Source organism: Hyla sarda, chromosome 6 (assembly GCF_029499605.1).
Source record: "Hyla sarda isolate aHylSar1 chromosome 6, aHylSar1.hap1, whole genome shotgun sequence".
Lineage (NCBI taxonomy): Eukaryota > Metazoa > Chordata > Amphibia > Anura > Hylidae > Hyla > Hyla sarda.
Genome location: NC_079194.1, coordinates 281331238 through 281347422, shown reverse-complemented (window position 1 = coordinate 281347422; position 16185 = coordinate 281331238). Strand labels below are relative to the sequence as shown.

Below are 16185 nucleotides of genomic sequence, written 5' to 3'. Positions count from 1 at the left end.
ATCATGTTGTCAGAATGTCTCACCTGGAGTGGTTGCCTTTTAAAGACGAGGTGGCCGAGGGGTTAAGTCGATGGACGGCTAATCCATTGTGCTCTGCATGCCTTTTCCAACTTGGTATCTTGCTTTGTAGATTTTTTATTGTCTTTGCAGGCATGGGAGTTTTCTATTTCCAATCCAGAAGGGTGCGTTACGTGACCTATCAACCAGGCCTTAGAAATCCTGCCTTGTTTTCCAATTCCTCTTGCATGGTGCTTAATGCTATCCTATAAAGAAGATGAGGACATTTCTTTCTTTTGGACGTTTAGCCAGCATCCATATTTTTGACTTTGCTCGGACTGTCTTAGGGCTGTGGGATGGTCAATATTGATGTCAGATAGGATTGAACATCTGCTTTTTGGTATGAAAAGCTTAAAATTTAGGGGGAAAAAAGGCACTGCTGAGATTTGAACTCAGGATCTCCTGTTTACTAGACAGGCGCTTTAACCAACTAAGCCACAGCACCACATGAAGTCCAGCAGAAAAGCCAGAAAATGGGAATTTCTTACGCAATTATTCAAATTTCTACTAAATGTTGTGCATTGATGGAGTGGTTGCAGCTTGCATTTTTTCACCAACTTGGAGTTACGGTCCCCTCAGCCAGTGCCTGATCTGTGACCTTCAATAAAAATGCAGCAAAAAACTTTTTGACCCTGTTCTCAGAATCTATCACCTGGAGGTAGGTTCTTATGTAGACGAGGTGGCCGAGTGGTTAAGGCGATGGACTGCTAATCCATTGTGCTCTGCATGCATGGGTTCAAATCCCATCCTCGTCGGTTTCTTCTACTTTTTACCACTTTGCAGCTTGCCTAGTAGATTCTTTGCAACTTGCCTTGTAGATTCTTTATTGTCAGCATATGCAGTGGATGCTCCCACCATGGCAGTTTTCTATTTTTGATTCAGAAACGTGCCTCATGTGACCTATCAACCTGGCATTAGTAATCCTGCATTGTTTTTCCATTTCTCTTGCATGGTGCTTAATACTATCCAATAAAGAAGATGAGGACATTTCCTTCTTTTGGGCATTCAGCCAGCATACATATTTTTGACTTTGCTCGGACATTCTTAGGACTGTGGGATAGACAAGTTTGAAGTCACATATGATTGAACGTCTACTTCTTGGTATGAAAAGCTCAAAATTGCAAAGAAAGAAAGGCACTGCTAAGATTCGAACTCAGGATCTCCTGTTTACAAGACAGGCGCTTTAACCAACTAAGCCACAGCGCCATGACAACCAATGCAAAAAATTCAGAAAGTCAGAAAGTCAGAAGGTCAGAAAATGGGAATTGCTATGCAATGATTAAAATGTCTACAAAATGCTGTATATTGACGGAGCAGTTGCAGCTTGCATTTTTTGAGTTACGGTCCATTCAGCCAGTGCTTAATATGTGACCTTCAATGAAAATGCAGCCAAAGACTTGTTGATCATGTTGTCAGAATGTCTCACCTGGAGTGGTTGCCTTTTAAAGACGAGGTGGCCGAGGGGTTAAGTCGATGGACGGCTAATCCATTGTGCTCTGCATGCCTTTTCCAACTTGGTATCTTGCTTTGTAGATTTTTTATTGTCTTTGCAGGCATGGGAGTTTTCTATTTCCAATCCAGAAGGGTGCGTTACGTGACCTATCAACCAGGCCTTAGAAATCCTGCCTTGTTTTCCAATTCCTCTTGCATGGTGCTTAATGCTATCCTATAAAGAAGATGAGGACATTTCTTTCTTTTGGGCGTTTAGCCAGCATCCATATTTTTGACTTTGCTCGGACTGTCTTAGGGCTGTGGAATGGACAATATTGATGTCAGATAGGATTGAACATCTGCTTTTTGGTATGAAAAGCTTAAAATTTAGGGGAAAAAAGGCACTGCTGAGATTTGAACTCAGAATCTCCTGTTTACTAGACAGGCGCTTTAACCACCTAAGCCACAGCGCCAAGTGAAGTCCAGCAGAAAAGCCAGAAAATGGGAATTTCTTACGCAATGATTCAAATTTCTACTAAATGTTGTGCATTGATGGAGTGGTTGCAGCTTGCATTTTTTCACCAACTTGGAGTTACGGTCCCCTCAGCTAGTGCCTGATCTGTGACCTTCAATAAAAATGCAGCAAAAAACTTTTTGACCCTGTTCTCAGAATCTATCACCTGGAGGTAGGGACTTATGTAGACGAGGTGGCCGAGTGGTTAAGGTGATGGACTGCTAATCCATTGTGCTCTGCATGCTTGGGTTCAAATCCCATCCTTGTCGGTTCCTTCTACCTTTTACCACTTTGCAGATTGCCTAGTAGATTCTTTGCAACTTGCCTTGTAGATTCTTTATTGTCAGCATATGCAGTGGATGCTGCCACCATGGCAGTTTTCTATTTTTGATTCAGAAACGTGCCTCATGTGACCTATCAACCTGGCATTAGTAATCCTGCATTGTTTTTCCATTTCTCTTGCATGGTGCTTAATACTATCCAATAAAGAAGATGAGGACATTTCCTTCTTTTGGGCATTCAGCCAGCATACATATTTTTGACTTTGCTCGGACATTCTTAGGACTGTGGGATAGACAAGTTTGAAGTCACATATGATTGAACGTCTACTTCTTGGTATGAAAAGCTCAAAATTGCAAAGAAAGAAAGGCACTGCTGAGATTCGAACTCAGGATCTCCTGTTTACAAGACAGGCGCTTTAACCAACTAAGCCACAGCGCCATGACAACCAATGCCAAAAAGTCAGAAAGTCAGAAAGTCAGAAAATGGGAATTGCTATGCAATGATTAAAATGTCTACAAAATGCTGTATATTGACGGAGCAGTTGCAGCTTGCATTTTTTGAGTTACGGTCCATTCAGCCAGTGCTCAATATGTGACCTTCAATGAAAATGCAGCCAAAGACTTGTTGATCATGTTGTCAGAATGTCTCACCTGGAGTGGTTGCCTTTTAAAGACGAGGTGGCCGAGGGGTTAAGTCGATGGACGGCTAATCCATTGTGCTCTGCATGCCTTTTCCAACTTGGTATCTTGCTTTGTAGATTTTTTATTGTCTTTGCAGGCATGGGAGTTTTCTATTTCCAATCCAGAAGGGTGCGTTACGTGACCTATCAACCAGGCCTTAGAAATCCTGCCTTGTTTTCCAATTCCTCTTGCATGGTGCTTAATGCTATCCTATAAAGAAGATGAGGACATTTCTTTCTTTTGGGCGTTTAGCCAGCATCCATATTTTTGACTTTGCTCGGACTGTCTTAGGGCTGTGGGATGGACAATATTGATTTCAGATAGGATTGAACGTCTGCTTTTTGGTATGAAAAGCTTAAAATTTAGGGGGAAAAAAGACACTGCTGAGATTTGAACTCAGGATCTCCTGTTTACTAGACAGGCGCTTTAACCAACTAAGCCACAGCGCCAAGTGAAGTCCAGCAGAAAAGCCAGAAAATGGGAATTTCTTACGCAATGATTCAAATTTCTACTAAATGTTGTGCATTGATGGAGTGGTTGCAGCTTGCATTTTTTCACCAACTTGGAGTTACGGTCCCCTCAGCCAGTGCCTGATCTGTGACCTTCAATAAAAATGCAGCAAAAAACTTTTTGACCCTGTTCTCAGAATCTATCACCTGGAGGTAGGGACTTATGTAGACGAGGTGGCCGAGTGGTTAAGGCGATGGACTGCTAATCCATTGTGCTCTGCATGCATGGGTTCAAATCCCATCCTCGTCGGTTTCTTCTACTTTTTACCACTTTGCAGCTTGCCTAGTAGATACTTTGCAACTTGCCTTGTAGATTCTTTATTGTCAGCATATGCAGTGGATGCTCCCACCATGGCAGTTATCTATTTTTGATTCAGAAACGTGCCTCATGTGACCTATCAACCTGGCATTAGTAATCCTGCATTGTTTTTCCATTTCTCTTGCATGGTGCTTAATACTATCCAATAAAGAAGATGAGGACATTTCCTTCTTTTGGGCATTCAGCCAGCATACATATTTTTGACTTTGCTCGGACATTCTTAGGACTGTGGGATAGACAAGTTTGAAGTCACATATGATTGAACGTCTACTTCTTGGTATGAAAAGCTCAAAATTGCAAAGAAAGAAAGGCACTGCTGAGATTCGAACTCAGGATCTCCTGTTTACAAGACAGGCGCTTTAACCAACTAAGCCACAGCGCCATGACAACCAATGCCAAAAAGCCAAAAAGTCAGAAAGTCAGAAAATGGGAATTGCTATGCAATGATTAAAATGTCTACAAAATGCTGTATATTGACAGAGCAGTTGCAGCTTGCATTTTTTGAGTTACGGTCCATTCAGCCAGTGCTTAATATGTGACCTTCAATGAAAATGCAGCCAAAGACTTGTTGATCATGTTGTCAGAATGTCTCACCTGGAGTGGTTGCCTTTTAAAGACGAGGTGGCCGAGGGGTTAAGTCGATGGACGGCTAATCCATTGTGCTCTGCATGCCTTTTCCAACTTGGTATCTTGCTTTGTAGATTTTTTATTGTCTTTGCAGGCATGGGAGTTTTCTATTTCCAATCCAGAAGGGTGCGTTACGTGACCTATCAACCAGGCCTTAGAAATCCTGCCTTGTTTTCCAATTCCTCTTGCATGGTGCTTAATGCTATCCTATAAAGAAGATGAGGACATTTCTTTCTTTTGGGCGTTTAGCCAGCATCCATATTTTTGACTTTGCTCGGACTGTCTTAGGGCTGTGGGATGGTCAATATTGATGTCAGATAGGATTGAACATCTGCTTTTTGGTATGAAAAGCTTAAAATTTAGTGGGAAAAAAGTCACTGCTGAGATTTGAACTCAGGATCTCCTGTTTACTAGACAGGCGCTTTACCCAACTAAGCCACAGCACCACATGAAGTCCAGCAGAAAAGCCAGAAAATGGGAATTTCTTACGCAATGATTCAAATTTCTACTAAATGTTGTGCATTGATGGAGTGGTTGCAGCTTGCATTTTTTCACCAACTTGGAGTTACGGTCCCCTCAGCCAGTGCCTGATCTGTGACCTTCAATAAAAATGCAGCAAAAAACTTTTTGACCCTGTTCTCAGAATCTATCATCTGGAGGTAGGGACTTATGTAGACGAGGTGGCCGAGTGGTTAAGGCGATGGACTGCTAATCCATTGTGCTCTGCATGCATGGGTTCAAATCCCATCCTTGTCGGTTTCTTCTACCTTTTACCACTTTGCAGCTTGCCTAGTAGATTCTTTGCAACTTGCCTTGTAGATACTTTATTGTCAGCATATGCAGTGGATGCTGCCACCATGGCAGTTTTCTATTTTTGATTCAGAAACGTGCCTCATGTGACCTATCAACCTGGCATTAGTAATCCTGCATTGTTTTTCCATTTCTCTTGCATGGTGCTTAATACTATCCAATAAAGAAGATGAGGACATTTCCTTCTTTTGGGCATTCAGCCAGCATACATATTTTTGACTTTGCTCGGACATTCTTAGGACTGTGGGATAGACAAGTTTGAAGTCACATATGATTGAACGTCTACTTCTTGGTATGAAAAGCTCAAAATTGCAAAGAAAGAAAGGCACTGCTGAGATTCGAACTCAGGATCTCCTGTTTACAAGACAGGCGCTTTAACCAACTAAGCCACAGCGCCATGACAACCCTTGCCTTAAAGTCAGAAAATGGGAATTGCTATGCAATGATTAAAATGTCTACAAAATGCTGTATATTGACGGAGCAGTTGAAGCTTGCATTTTTTGAGTTACGGTCCATTCAGCCAGTGCTTAATATGTGACCTTCAATGAAAATGCAGCCAAAGACTTGTTGATCATGTTGTCAGAATGTCTCACCTGGAGTGGTTGCCTTTTAAAGACGAGGTGGCCGAGGGGTTAAGTCGATGGACGGCTAATCCATTGTGCTCTGCATGCCTTTTCCAACTTGGTATCTTGCTTTGTAGATTTTTTATTGTCTTTGCAGGCATGGGAGTTTTCTATTTCCAATCCAGAAGGGTGCGTTACGTGACCTATCAACCAGGCCTTAGAAATCCTGCCTTGTTTTCCAATTCCTCTTGCATGGTGCTTAATGCTATCCTATAAAGAAGATGAGGACATTTCTTTCTTTTGGACGTTTAGCCAGCATCCATATTTTTGACTTTGCTCGGACTGTCTTAGGGCTGTGGGATGGTCAATATTGATGTCAGATAGGATTGAACATCTGCTTTTTGGTATGAAAAGCTTAAAATTTAGGGGGAAAAAAGGCACTGCTGAGATTTGAACTCAGGATCTCCTGTTTACTAGACAGGCGCTTTAACCAACTAAGCCACAGCACCACATGAAGTCCAGCAGAAAAGCCAGAAAATGGGAATTTCTTACGCAATTATTCAAATTTCTACTAAATGTTGTGCATTGATGGAGTGGTTGCAGCTTGCATTTTTTCACCAACTTGGAGTTACGGTCCCCTCAGCCAGTGCCTGATCTGTGACCTTCAATAAAAATGCAGCAAAAAACTTTTTGACCCTGTTCTCAGAATCTATCACCTGGAGGTAGGGACTTATGTAGACGAGGTGGCCGAGTGGTTAAGGCGATGGACTGCTAATCCATTGTGCTCTGCATGCATGGGTTCAAATCCCATCCTCGTCGGTTTCTTCTACTTTTTACCACTTTGCAGCTTGCCTAGTAGATTCTTTGCAACTTGCCTTGTAGATTCTTTTTTGTCAGCATATGCAGTGGATGCTCCCACCATGGCAGTTTTCTATTTTTGATTCAGAAACGTGCCTCATGTGACCTATCAACCTGGCATTAGTAATCCTGCATTGTTTTTCCATTTCTCTTGCATGGTGCTTAATACTATCCAATAAAGAAGATGAGGACATTTCCTTCTTTTGGGCATTCAGCCAGCATACATATTTTTGACTTTGCTCGGACATTCTTAGGACTGTGGGATAGACAAGTTTGAAGTCACATATGATTGAACGTCTACTTCTTGGTATGAAAAGCTCAAAATTGCAAAGAAAGAAAGGCACTGCTAAGATTCGAACTCAGGATCTCCTGTTTACAAGACAGGCGCTTTAACCAACTAAGCCACAGCGCCATGACAACCAATGCAAAAAATTCAGAAAGTCAGAAAGTCAGAAGGTCAGAAAATGGGAATTGCTATGCAATGATTAAAATGTCTACAAAATGCTGTATATTGACGGAGCAGTTGCAGCTTGCATTTTTTGAGTTACGGTCCATTCAGCCAGTGCTTAATATGTGACCTTCAATGAAAATGCAGCCAAAGACTTGTTGATCATGTTGTCAGAATGTCTCACCTGGAGTGGTTGCCTTTTAAAGACGAGGTGGCCGAGGGGTTAAGTCGATGGACGGCTAATCCATTGTGCTCTGCATGCCTTTTCCAACTTGGTATCTTGCTTTGTAGATTTTTTATTGTCTTTGCAGGCATGGGAGTTTTCTATTTCCAATCCAGAAGGGTGCGTTACGTGACCTATCAACCAGGCCTTAGAAATCCTGCCTTGTTTTCCAATTCCTCTTGCATGGTGCTTAATGCTATCCTATAAAGAAGATGAGGACATTTCTTTCTTTTGGGCGTTTAGCCAGCATCCATATTTTTGACTTTGCTCGGACTGTCTTAGGGCTGTGGAATGGACAATATTGATGTCAGATAGGATTGAACATCTGCTTTTTGGTATGAAAAGCTTAAAATTTAGGGGAAAAAAGGCACTGCTGAGATTTGAACTCAGAATCTCCTGTTTACTAGACAGGCGCTTTAACCACCTAAGCCACAGCGCCAAGTGAAGTCCAGCAGAAAAGCCAGAAAATGGGAATTTCTTACGCAATGATTCAAATTTCTACTAAATGTTGTGCATTGATGGAGTGGTTGCAGCTTGCATTTTTTCACCAACTTGGAGTTACGGTCCCCTCAGCTAGTGCCTGATCTGTGACCTTCAATAAAAATGCAGCAAAAAACTTTTTGACCCTGTTCTCAGAATCTATCACCTGGAGGTAGGGACTTATGTAGACGAGGTGGCCGAGTGGTTAAGGTGATGGACTGCTAATCCATTGTGCTCTGGATGCTTGGGTTCAAATCCCATCCTTGTCGGTTCCTTCTACCTTTTACCACTTTGCAGATTGCCTAGTAGATTCTTTGCAACTTGCCTTGTAGATTCTTTATTGTCAGCATATGCAGTGGATGCTGCCACCATGGCAGTTTTCTATTTTTGATTCAGAAACGTGCCTCATGTGACCTATCAACCTGGCATTAGTAATCCTGCATTGTTTTTCCATTTCTCTTGCATGGTGCTTAATACTATCCAATAAAGAAGATGAGGACATTTCCTTCTTTTGGGCATTCAGCCAGCATACATATTTTTGACTTTGCTCGGACATTCTTAGGACTGTGGGATAGACAAGTTTGAAGTCACATATGATTGAACGTCTACTTCTTGGTATGAAAAGCTCAAAATTGCAAAGAAAGAAAGGCACTGCTGAGATTCGAACTCAGGATCTCCTGTTTACAAGACAGGCGCTTTAACCAACTAAGCCACAGCGCCATGACAACCAATGCCAAAAAGTCAGAAAGTCAGAAAGTCAGAAAATGGGAATTGCTATGCAATGATTAAAATGTCTACAAAATGCTGTATATTGACGGAGCAGTTGCAGCTTGCATTTTTTGAGTTACGGTCCATTCAGCCAGTGCTCAATATGTGACCTTCAATGAAAATGCAGCCAAAGACTTGTTGATCATGTTGTCAGAATGTCTCACCTGGAGTGGTTGCCTTTTAAAGACGAGGTGGCCGAGGGGTTAAGTCGATGGACGGCTAATCCATTGTGCTCTGCATGCCTTTTCCAACTTGGTATCTTGCTTTGTAGATTTTTTATTGTCTTTGCAGGCATGGGAGTTTTCTATTTCCAATCCAGAAGGGTGCGTTACGTGACCTATCAACCAGGCCTTAGAAATCCTGCCTTGTTTTCCAATTCCTCTTGCATGGTGCTTAATGCTATCCTATAAAGAAGATGAGGACATTTCTTTCTTTTGGGCGTTTAGCCAGCATCCATATTTTTGACTTTGCTCGGACTGTCTTAGGGCTGTGGGATGGACAATATTGATTTCAGATAGGATTGAACGTCTGCTTTTTGGTATGAAAAGCTTAAAATTTAGGGGGAAAAAAGACACTGCTGAGATTTGAACTCAGGATCTCCTGTTTACTAGACAGGCGCTTTAACCAACTAAGCCACAGCGCCAAGTGAAGTCCAGCAGAAAAGCCAGAAAATGGGAATTTCTTACGCAATGATTCAAATTTCTACTAAATGTTGTGCATTGATGGAGTGGTTGCAGCTTGCATTTTTTCACCAACTTGGAGTTACGGTCCCCTCAGCCAGTGCCTGATCTGTGACCTTCAATAAAAATGCAGCAAAAAACTTTTTGACCCTGTTCTCAGAATCTATCACCTGGAGGTAGGGACTTATGTAGACGAGGTGGCCGAGTGGTTAAGGCGATGGACTGCTAATCCATTGTGCTCTGCATGCATGGGTTCAAATCCCATCCTCGTCGGTTTCTTCTACTTTTTACCACTTTGCAGCTTGCCTAGTAGATACTTTGCAACTTGCCTTGTAGATTCTTTATTGTCAGCATATGCAGTGGATGCTCCCACCATGGCAGTTATCTATTTTTGATTCAGAAACGTGCCTCATGTGACCTATCAACCTGGCATTAGTAATCCTGCATTGTTTTTCCATTTCTCTTGCATGGTGCTTAATACTATCCAATAAAGAAGATGAGGACATTTCCTTCTTTTGGGCATTCAGCCAGCATACATATTTTTGACTTTGCTCGGACATTCTTAGGACTGTGGGATAGACAAGTTTGAAGTCACATATGATTGAACGTCTACTTCTTGGTATGAAAAGCTCAAAATTGCAAAGAAAGAAAGGCACTGCTGAGATTCGAACTCAGGATCTCCTGTTTACAAGACAGGCGCTTTAACCAACTAAGCCACAGCGCCATGACAACCCTTGCCTTAAAGTCAGAAAATGGGAATTGCTATGCAATGATTAAAATGTCTACAAAATGCTGTATATTGACGGAGCAGTTGAAGCTTGCATTTTTTGAGTTACGGTCCATTCAGCCAGTGCTTAATATGTGACCTTCAATGAAAATGCAGCCAAAGACTTGTTGATCATGTTGTCAGAATGTCTCACCTGGAGTGGTTGCCTTTTAAAGACGAGGTGGCCGAGGGGTTAAGTCGATGGACGGCTAATCCATTGTGCTCTGCATGCCTTTTCCAACTTGGTATCTTGCTTTGTAGATTTTTTATTGTCTTTGCAGGCATGGGAGTTTTCTATTTCCAATCCAGAAGTGTGCGTTACGTGACCTATCAACCAGGCCTTAGAAATCCTGCCTTGTTTTCCAATTCCTCTTGCATGGTGCTTAATGCTATCCTATAAAGAAGATGAGGACATTTCTTTCTTTTGGACGTTTAGCCAGCATCCATATTTTTGACTTTGCTCGGACTGTCTTAGGGCTGTGGGATGGTCAATATTGATGTCAGATAGGATTGAACATCTGCTTTTTGGTATGAAAAGCTTAAAATTTAGGGGGAAAAAAGGCACTGCTGAGATTTGAACTCAGGATCTCCTGTTTACTAGACAGGCGCTTTAACCAACTAAGCCACAGCACCACATGAAGTCCAGCAGAAAAGCCAGAAAATGGGAATTTCTTACGCAATTATTCAAATTTCTACTAAATGTTGTGCATTGATGGAGTGGTTGCAGCTTGCATTTTTTCACCAACTTGGAGTTACGGTCCCCTCAGCCAGTGCCTGATCTGTGACCTTCAATAAAAATGCAGCAAAAAACTTTTTGACCCTGTTCTCAGAATCTATCACCTGGAGGTAGGGACTTATGTAGACGAGGTGGCCGAGTGGTTAAGGCGATGGACTGCTAATCCATTGTGCTCTGCATGCATGGGTTCAAATCCCATCCTCGTCGGTTTCTTCTACTTTTTACCACTTTGCAGCTTGCCTAGTAGATACTTTGCAACTTGCCTTGTAGATTCTTTATTGTCAGCATATGCAGTGGATGCTCCCACCATGGCAGTTTTCTATTTTTGATTCAGAAACGTGCCTCATGTGACCTATCAACCTGGCATTAGTAATCCTGCATTGTTTTTCCATTTCTCTTGCATGGTGCTTAATACTATCCAATAAAGAAGATGAGGACATTTCCTTCTTTTGGGCATTCAGCCAGCATACATATTTTTGACTTTGCTCGGACATTCTTAGGACTGTGGGATAGACAAGTTTGAAGTCACATATGATTGAACGTCTACTTCTTGGTATGAAAAGCTCAAAATTGCAAAGAAAGAAAGGCACTGCTAAGATTCGAACTCAGGATCTCCTGTTTACAAGACAGGCGCTTTAACCAACTAAGCCACAGCGCCATGACAACCAATGCAAAAAATTCAGAAAGTCAGAAAGTCAGAAAGTCAGAAGGTCAGAAAATGGGAATTGCTATGCAATGATTAAAATGTCTACAAAATGCTGTATATTGACGGAGCAGTTGCAGCTTGCATTTTTTGAGTTACGGTCCATTCAGCCAGTGCTTAATATGTGACCTTCAATGAAAATGCAGCCAAAGACTTGTTGATCATGTTGTCAGAATGTCTCACCTGGAGTGGTTGCCTTTTAAAGACGAGGTGGCCGAGGGGTTAAGTCGATGGACGGCTAATCCATTGTGCTCTGCATGCCTTTTCCAACTTGGTATCTTGCTTTGTAGATTTTTTATTGTCTTTGCAGGCATGGGAGTTTTCTATTTCCAATCCAGAAGGGTGCGTTACGTGACCTATCAACCAGGCCTTAGAAATCCTGCCTTGTTTTCCAATTCCTCTTGCATGGTGCTTAATGCTATCCTATAAAGAAGATGAGGACATTTCTTTCTTTTGGGCGTTTAGCCAGCATCCATATTTTTGACTTTGCTCGGACTGTCTTAGGGCTGTGGAATGGACAATATTGATGTCAGATAGGATTGAACATCTGCTTTTTGGTATGAAAAGCTTAAAATTTAGGGGAAAAAAGGCACTGCTGAGATTTGAACTCAGAATCTCCTGTTTACTAGACAGGCGCTTTAACCACCTAAGCCACAGCGCCAAGTGAAGTCCAGCAGAAAAGCCAGAAAATGGGAATTTCTTACGCAATGATTCAAATTTCTACTAAATGTTGTGCATTGATGGAGTGGTTGCAGCTTGCATTTTTTCACCAACTTGGAGTTACGGTCCCCTCAGCTAGTGCCTGATCTGTGACCTTCAATAAAAATGCAGCAAAAAACTTTTTGACCCTGTTCTCAGAATCTATCACCTGGAGGTAGGGACTTATGTAGACGAGGTGGCCGAGTGGTTAAGGTGATGGACTGCTAATCCATTGTGCTCTGCATGCATGGGTTCAAATCCCATCCTTGTCGGTTCCTTCTACCTTTTACCACTTTGCAGATTGCCTAGTAGATTCTTTGCAACTTGCCTTGTAGATTCTTTATTGTCAGCATATGCAGTGGATGCTGCCACCATGGCAGTTTTCTATTTTTGATTCAGAAACGTGCCTCATGTGACCTATCAACCTGGCATTAGTAATCCTGCATTGTTTTTCCATTTCTCTTGCATGGTGCTTAATACTATCCAATAAAGAAGATGAGGACATTTCCTTCTTTTGGGCATTCAGCCAGCATACATATTTTTGACTTTGCTCGGACATTCTTAGGACTGTGGGATAGACAAGTTTGAAGTCACATATGATTGAACGTCTACTTCTTGGTATGAAAAGCTCAAAATTGCAAAGAAAGAAAGGCACTGCTGAGATTCGAACTCAGGATCTCCTGTTTACAAGACAGGTGCTTTAACCAACTAAGCCACAGCGCCATGACAACCAATGCCAAAAAGTCAGAAAGTCAGAAAGTCAGAAAATGGGAATTGCTATGCAATGATTAAAATGTCTACAAAATGCTGTATATTGACGGAGCAGTTGCAGCTTGCATTTTTTGAGTTACGGTCCATTCAGCCAGTGCTCAATATGTGACCTTCAATGAAAATGCAGCCAAAGACTTGTTGATCATGTTGTCAGAATGTCTCACCTGGAGTGGTTGCCTTTTAAAGACGAGGTGGCCGAGGGGTTAAGTCGATGGACGGCTAATCCATTGTGCTCTGCATGCCTTTTCCAACTTGGTATCTTGCTTTGTAGATTTTTTATTGTCTTTGCAGGCATGGGAGTTTTCTATTTCCAATCCAGAAGGGTGCGTTACGTGACCTATCAACCAGGCCTTAGAAATCCTGCCTTGTTTTCCAATTCTTCTTGCATGGTGCTTAATGCTATCCTATAAAGAAGATGAGGACATTTCTTTCTTTTGGGCGTTTAGCCAGCATCCATATTTTTGACTTTGCTCGGACTGTCTTAGGGCTGTGGGATGGACAATATTGATGTCAGATAGGATTGAACATCTGCTTTTTGGTATGAAAAGCTTAAAATTTAGGGGAAAAAAGGCACTGCTGAGATTTGAACTCAGAATCTCCTGTTTACTAGACAGGCGCTTTAACCACCTAAGCCACAGCGCCAAGTGAAGTCCAGCAGAAAAGCCAGAAAATGGGAATTTCTTACGCAATGATTCAAATTTCTACTAAATGTTGTGCATTGATGGAGTGGTTGCAGCTTGCATTTTTTCACCAACTTGGAGTTACGGTCCCCTCAGCCAGTGCCTGATCTGTGACCTTCAATAAAAATGCAGCAAAAAACTTTTTGACCCTGTTCTCAGAATCTATCACCTGGAGGTAGGGACTTATGTAGACGAGGTGGCCGAGTGGTTAAGGCGATGGACTGCTAATCCATTGTGCTCTGCATGCATGGGTTCAAATCCCATCCTCGTCGGTTTCTTCTACTTTTTACCACTTTGCAGCTTGCCTAGTAGATACTTTGCAACTTGCCTTGTAGATTCTTTATTGTCAGCATATGCAGTGGATGCTCCCACCATGGCAGTTATCTATTTTTGATTCAGAAACGTGCCTCATGTGACCTATCAACCTGGCATTAGTAATCCTGCATTGTTTTTCCATTTCTCTTGCATGGTGCTTAATACTATCCAATAAAGAAGATGAGGACATTTCCTTCTTTTGGGCATTCAGCCAGCATACATATTTTTGACTTTGCTCGGACATTCTTAGGACTGTGGGATAGACAAGTTTGAAGTCACATATGATTGAACGTCTACTTCTTGGTATGAAAAGCTCAAAATTTCAAAGAAAGAAAGGCACTGCTGAGATTCGAACTCAGGATCTCCTGTTTACAAGACAGGCGCTTTAACCAACTAAGCCACAGCGCCATGACAACCAATGCCAAAAAGCCAAAAAGTCAGAAAGTCAGAAAATGGGAATTGCTATGCAATGATTAAAATGTCTACAAAATGCTGTATATTGACAGAGCAGTTGCAGCTTGCATTTTTTGAGTTACGGTCCATTCAGCCAGTGCTTAATATGTGACCTTCAATGAAAATGCAGCCAAAGACTTGTTGATCATGTTGTCAGAATGTCTCACCTGGAGTGGTTGCCTTTTAAAGACGAGGTGGCCGAGGGGTTAAGTCGATGGACGGCTAATCCATTGTGCTCTGCATGCCTTTTCCAACTTGGTATCTTGCTTTGTAGATTTTTTATTGTCTTTGCAGGCATGGGAGTTTTCTATTTCCAATCCAGAAGGGTGCGTTACGTGACCTATCAACCAGGCCTTAGAAATCCTGCCTTGTTTTCCAATTCCTCTTGCATGGTGCTTAATGCTATCCTATAAAGAAGATGAGGACATTTCTTTCTTTTGGGCGTTTAGCCAGCATCCATATTTTTGACTTTGCTCGGACTGTCTTAGGGCTGTGGGATGGACAATATTGATGTCAGATAGGATTGAACATCTGCTTTTTGGTATGAAAAGCTTAAAATTTAGGGGAAAAAAGGCACTGCTGAGATTTGAACTCAGAATCTCCTGTTTACTAGACAGGCGCTTTAACCACCTAAGCCACAGCGCCAAGTGAAGTCCAGCAGAAAAGCCAGAAAATGGGAATTTCTTACGCAATGATTCAAATTTCTACTAAATGTTGTGCATTGATGGAGTGGTTGCAGCTTGCATTTTTTCACCAACTTGGAGTTACGGTCCCCTCAGCTAGTGCCTGATCTGTGAACTTCAATAAAAATGCAGCAAAAAACTTTTTGACCCTGTTCTCAGAATCTATCACCTGGAGGTAGGGACTTATGTAGACGAGGTGGCCGAGTGGTTAAGGTGATGGACTGCTAATCCATTGTGCTCTGCATGCTTGGGTTCAAATCCCATCCTTGTCGGTTCCTTCTACCTTTTACCACTTTGCAGATTGCCTAGTAGATTCTTTGCAACTTGCCTTGTAGATTCTTTATTGTCAGCATATGCAGTGGATGCTGCCACCATGGCAGTTTTCTATTTTTGATTCAGAAACGTGCCTCATGTGACCTATCAACCTGGCATTAGTAATCCTGCATTGTTTTTCCATTTCTCTTGCATGGTGCTTAATACTATCCAATAAAGAAGATGAGGACATTTCCTTCTTTTGGGCATTCAGCCAGCATACATATTTTTGACTTTGCTCGGACATTCTTAGGACTGTGGGATAGACAAGTTTGAAGTCACATATGATTGAACGTCTACTTCTTGGTATGAAAAGCTCAAAATTGCAAAGAAAGAAAGGCACTGCTGAGATTCTAACTCAGGATCTCCTGTTTACAAGACAGACGCTTTAACCAACTAAGCCACAGCACCATGACAACCCTTGCCTTAAAGTCAGAAAATGGGAATTGCTATGCAATGATTAAAATGTATACAAAATGCTGTATATTGACGGAGCAGTTGCAGCTTGCATTTTTTGAGTTACGGTCCATTCAGCCAGTGCTTAATATGTTACCTTCAATGAAAATGCAGCCAAAAACTTGTTGATCCTGTTGTCAGAATGTCTCACCTGGAGTGGTTGCCTTTTAAAGACGAGGTGGCCGAGGGGTTAAGTCGATGGACGGCTAATCCATTGTGCTCTGCATGCCTTTTCCAACTTGGTATCTTGCTTTGAAGATTTTTTATTGTCTTTGCAGGCATGGGAGTTTTCTATTTCCAATCCAGAAGGGTGCGTTACGTGACCTATCAACCAGGCCTTAGAAATCCTGCCTTGTTTTCCA

The 16185-nt window shown here is 41.9% G+C and overlaps 32 non-coding genes across 32 annotated transcripts; 10 read left to right on the top strand and 22 right to left on the bottom strand.

The window, feature by feature from the left end:
* Nucleotides 1-428: 428 nt before the first annotated feature.
* TRNAT-AGU (transfer RNA threonine (anticodon AGU)) lies at nt 429-502 on the bottom strand. Its single transcript has one exon. It is a non-coding gene; the product is annotated as a tRNA-Thr (tRNA).
* A 228-nt stretch (nt 503-730) lies between these two features.
* On the top strand, nt 731-812 carry TRNAS-GCU (transfer RNA serine (anticodon GCU)). Its single transcript has one exon. It is a non-coding gene; the product is annotated as a tRNA-Ser (tRNA).
* A 377-nt stretch (nt 813-1189) lies between these two features.
* On the bottom strand, nt 1190-1263 carry TRNAT-UGU (transfer RNA threonine (anticodon UGU)). The gene has a single exon. It is a non-coding gene; the product is annotated as a tRNA-Thr (tRNA).
* Nucleotides 1264-1887: 624 nt separating this feature from the next.
* On the bottom strand, nt 1888-1961 carry TRNAT-AGU (transfer RNA threonine (anticodon AGU)). Its single transcript has one exon. It is a non-coding gene; the product is annotated as a tRNA-Thr (tRNA).
* Nucleotides 1962-2189: 228 nt separating this feature from the next.
* TRNAS-GCU (transfer RNA serine (anticodon GCU)) lies at nt 2190-2271 on the top strand. Its single transcript has one exon. It is a non-coding gene; the product is annotated as a tRNA-Ser (tRNA).
* Nucleotides 2272-2648: 377 nt separating this feature from the next.
* TRNAT-UGU (transfer RNA threonine (anticodon UGU)) lies at nt 2649-2722 on the bottom strand. The gene has a single exon. It is a non-coding gene; the product is annotated as a tRNA-Thr (tRNA).
* Nucleotides 2723-3339: 617 nt separating this feature from the next.
* TRNAT-AGU (transfer RNA threonine (anticodon AGU)) lies at nt 3340-3413 on the bottom strand. Its single transcript has one exon. It is a non-coding gene; the product is annotated as a tRNA-Thr (tRNA).
* Nucleotides 3414-3641: 228 nt separating this feature from the next.
* TRNAS-GCU (transfer RNA serine (anticodon GCU)) lies at nt 3642-3723 on the top strand. Its single transcript has one exon. It is a non-coding gene; the product is annotated as a tRNA-Ser (tRNA).
* A 377-nt stretch (nt 3724-4100) lies between these two features.
* TRNAT-UGU (transfer RNA threonine (anticodon UGU)) lies at nt 4101-4174 on the bottom strand. The gene has a single exon. It is a non-coding gene; the product is annotated as a tRNA-Thr (tRNA).
* A 617-nt stretch (nt 4175-4791) lies between these two features.
* Nucleotides 4792-4865, bottom strand: TRNAT-AGU (transfer RNA threonine (anticodon AGU)). The gene has a single exon. It is a non-coding gene; the product is annotated as a tRNA-Thr (tRNA).
* A 228-nt stretch (nt 4866-5093) lies between these two features.
* On the top strand, nt 5094-5175 carry TRNAS-GCU (transfer RNA serine (anticodon GCU)). Its single transcript has one exon. It is a non-coding gene; the product is annotated as a tRNA-Ser (tRNA).
* Nucleotides 5176-5552: 377 nt separating this feature from the next.
* TRNAT-UGU (transfer RNA threonine (anticodon UGU)) lies at nt 5553-5626 on the bottom strand. The gene has a single exon. It is a non-coding gene; the product is annotated as a tRNA-Thr (tRNA).
* A 601-nt stretch (nt 5627-6227) lies between these two features.
* TRNAT-AGU (transfer RNA threonine (anticodon AGU)) lies at nt 6228-6301 on the bottom strand. The gene has a single exon. It is a non-coding gene; the product is annotated as a tRNA-Thr (tRNA).
* Nucleotides 6302-6529: 228 nt separating this feature from the next.
* Nucleotides 6530-6611, top strand: TRNAS-GCU (transfer RNA serine (anticodon GCU)). The gene has a single exon. It is a non-coding gene; the product is annotated as a tRNA-Ser (tRNA).
* Nucleotides 6612-6988: 377 nt separating this feature from the next.
* TRNAT-UGU (transfer RNA threonine (anticodon UGU)) lies at nt 6989-7062 on the bottom strand. The gene has a single exon. It is a non-coding gene; the product is annotated as a tRNA-Thr (tRNA).
* A 624-nt stretch (nt 7063-7686) lies between these two features.
* On the bottom strand, nt 7687-7760 carry TRNAT-AGU (transfer RNA threonine (anticodon AGU)). The gene has a single exon. It is a non-coding gene; the product is annotated as a tRNA-Thr (tRNA).
* Nucleotides 7761-8447: 687 nt separating this feature from the next.
* On the bottom strand, nt 8448-8521 carry TRNAT-UGU (transfer RNA threonine (anticodon UGU)). Its single transcript has one exon. It is a non-coding gene; the product is annotated as a tRNA-Thr (tRNA).
* Nucleotides 8522-9138: 617 nt separating this feature from the next.
* On the bottom strand, nt 9139-9212 carry TRNAT-AGU (transfer RNA threonine (anticodon AGU)). The gene has a single exon. It is a non-coding gene; the product is annotated as a tRNA-Thr (tRNA).
* A 228-nt stretch (nt 9213-9440) lies between these two features.
* Nucleotides 9441-9522, top strand: TRNAS-GCU (transfer RNA serine (anticodon GCU)). Its single transcript has one exon. It is a non-coding gene; the product is annotated as a tRNA-Ser (tRNA).
* A 377-nt stretch (nt 9523-9899) lies between these two features.
* Nucleotides 9900-9973, bottom strand: TRNAT-UGU (transfer RNA threonine (anticodon UGU)). Its single transcript has one exon. It is a non-coding gene; the product is annotated as a tRNA-Thr (tRNA).
* A 601-nt stretch (nt 9974-10574) lies between these two features.
* Nucleotides 10575-10648, bottom strand: TRNAT-AGU (transfer RNA threonine (anticodon AGU)). Its single transcript has one exon. It is a non-coding gene; the product is annotated as a tRNA-Thr (tRNA).
* Nucleotides 10649-10876: 228 nt separating this feature from the next.
* TRNAS-GCU (transfer RNA serine (anticodon GCU)) lies at nt 10877-10958 on the top strand. Its single transcript has one exon. It is a non-coding gene; the product is annotated as a tRNA-Ser (tRNA).
* A 377-nt stretch (nt 10959-11335) lies between these two features.
* On the bottom strand, nt 11336-11409 carry TRNAT-UGU (transfer RNA threonine (anticodon UGU)). The gene has a single exon. It is a non-coding gene; the product is annotated as a tRNA-Thr (tRNA).
* A 632-nt stretch (nt 11410-12041) lies between these two features.
* TRNAT-AGU (transfer RNA threonine (anticodon AGU)) lies at nt 12042-12115 on the bottom strand. Its single transcript has one exon. It is a non-coding gene; the product is annotated as a tRNA-Thr (tRNA).
* A 228-nt stretch (nt 12116-12343) lies between these two features.
* Nucleotides 12344-12425, top strand: TRNAS-GCU (transfer RNA serine (anticodon GCU)). The gene has a single exon. It is a non-coding gene; the product is annotated as a tRNA-Ser (tRNA).
* Nucleotides 12426-12802: 377 nt separating this feature from the next.
* Nucleotides 12803-12876, bottom strand: TRNAT-UGU (transfer RNA threonine (anticodon UGU)). The gene has a single exon. It is a non-coding gene; the product is annotated as a tRNA-Thr (tRNA).
* Nucleotides 12877-13492: 616 nt separating this feature from the next.
* On the bottom strand, nt 13493-13566 carry TRNAT-AGU (transfer RNA threonine (anticodon AGU)). Its single transcript has one exon. It is a non-coding gene; the product is annotated as a tRNA-Thr (tRNA).
* A 228-nt stretch (nt 13567-13794) lies between these two features.
* On the top strand, nt 13795-13876 carry TRNAS-GCU (transfer RNA serine (anticodon GCU)). Its single transcript has one exon. It is a non-coding gene; the product is annotated as a tRNA-Ser (tRNA).
* A 377-nt stretch (nt 13877-14253) lies between these two features.
* On the bottom strand, nt 14254-14327 carry TRNAT-UGU (transfer RNA threonine (anticodon UGU)). The gene has a single exon. It is a non-coding gene; the product is annotated as a tRNA-Thr (tRNA).
* A 616-nt stretch (nt 14328-14943) lies between these two features.
* TRNAT-AGU (transfer RNA threonine (anticodon AGU)) lies at nt 14944-15017 on the bottom strand. Its single transcript has one exon. It is a non-coding gene; the product is annotated as a tRNA-Thr (tRNA).
* Nucleotides 15018-15245: 228 nt separating this feature from the next.
* TRNAS-GCU (transfer RNA serine (anticodon GCU)) lies at nt 15246-15327 on the top strand. Its single transcript has one exon. It is a non-coding gene; the product is annotated as a tRNA-Ser (tRNA).
* A 377-nt stretch (nt 15328-15704) lies between these two features.
* Nucleotides 15705-15778, bottom strand: TRNAT-UGU (transfer RNA threonine (anticodon UGU)). The gene has a single exon. It is a non-coding gene; the product is annotated as a tRNA-Thr (tRNA).
* Between the last annotated feature and the right edge of the window lie 407 nt (nt 15779-16185).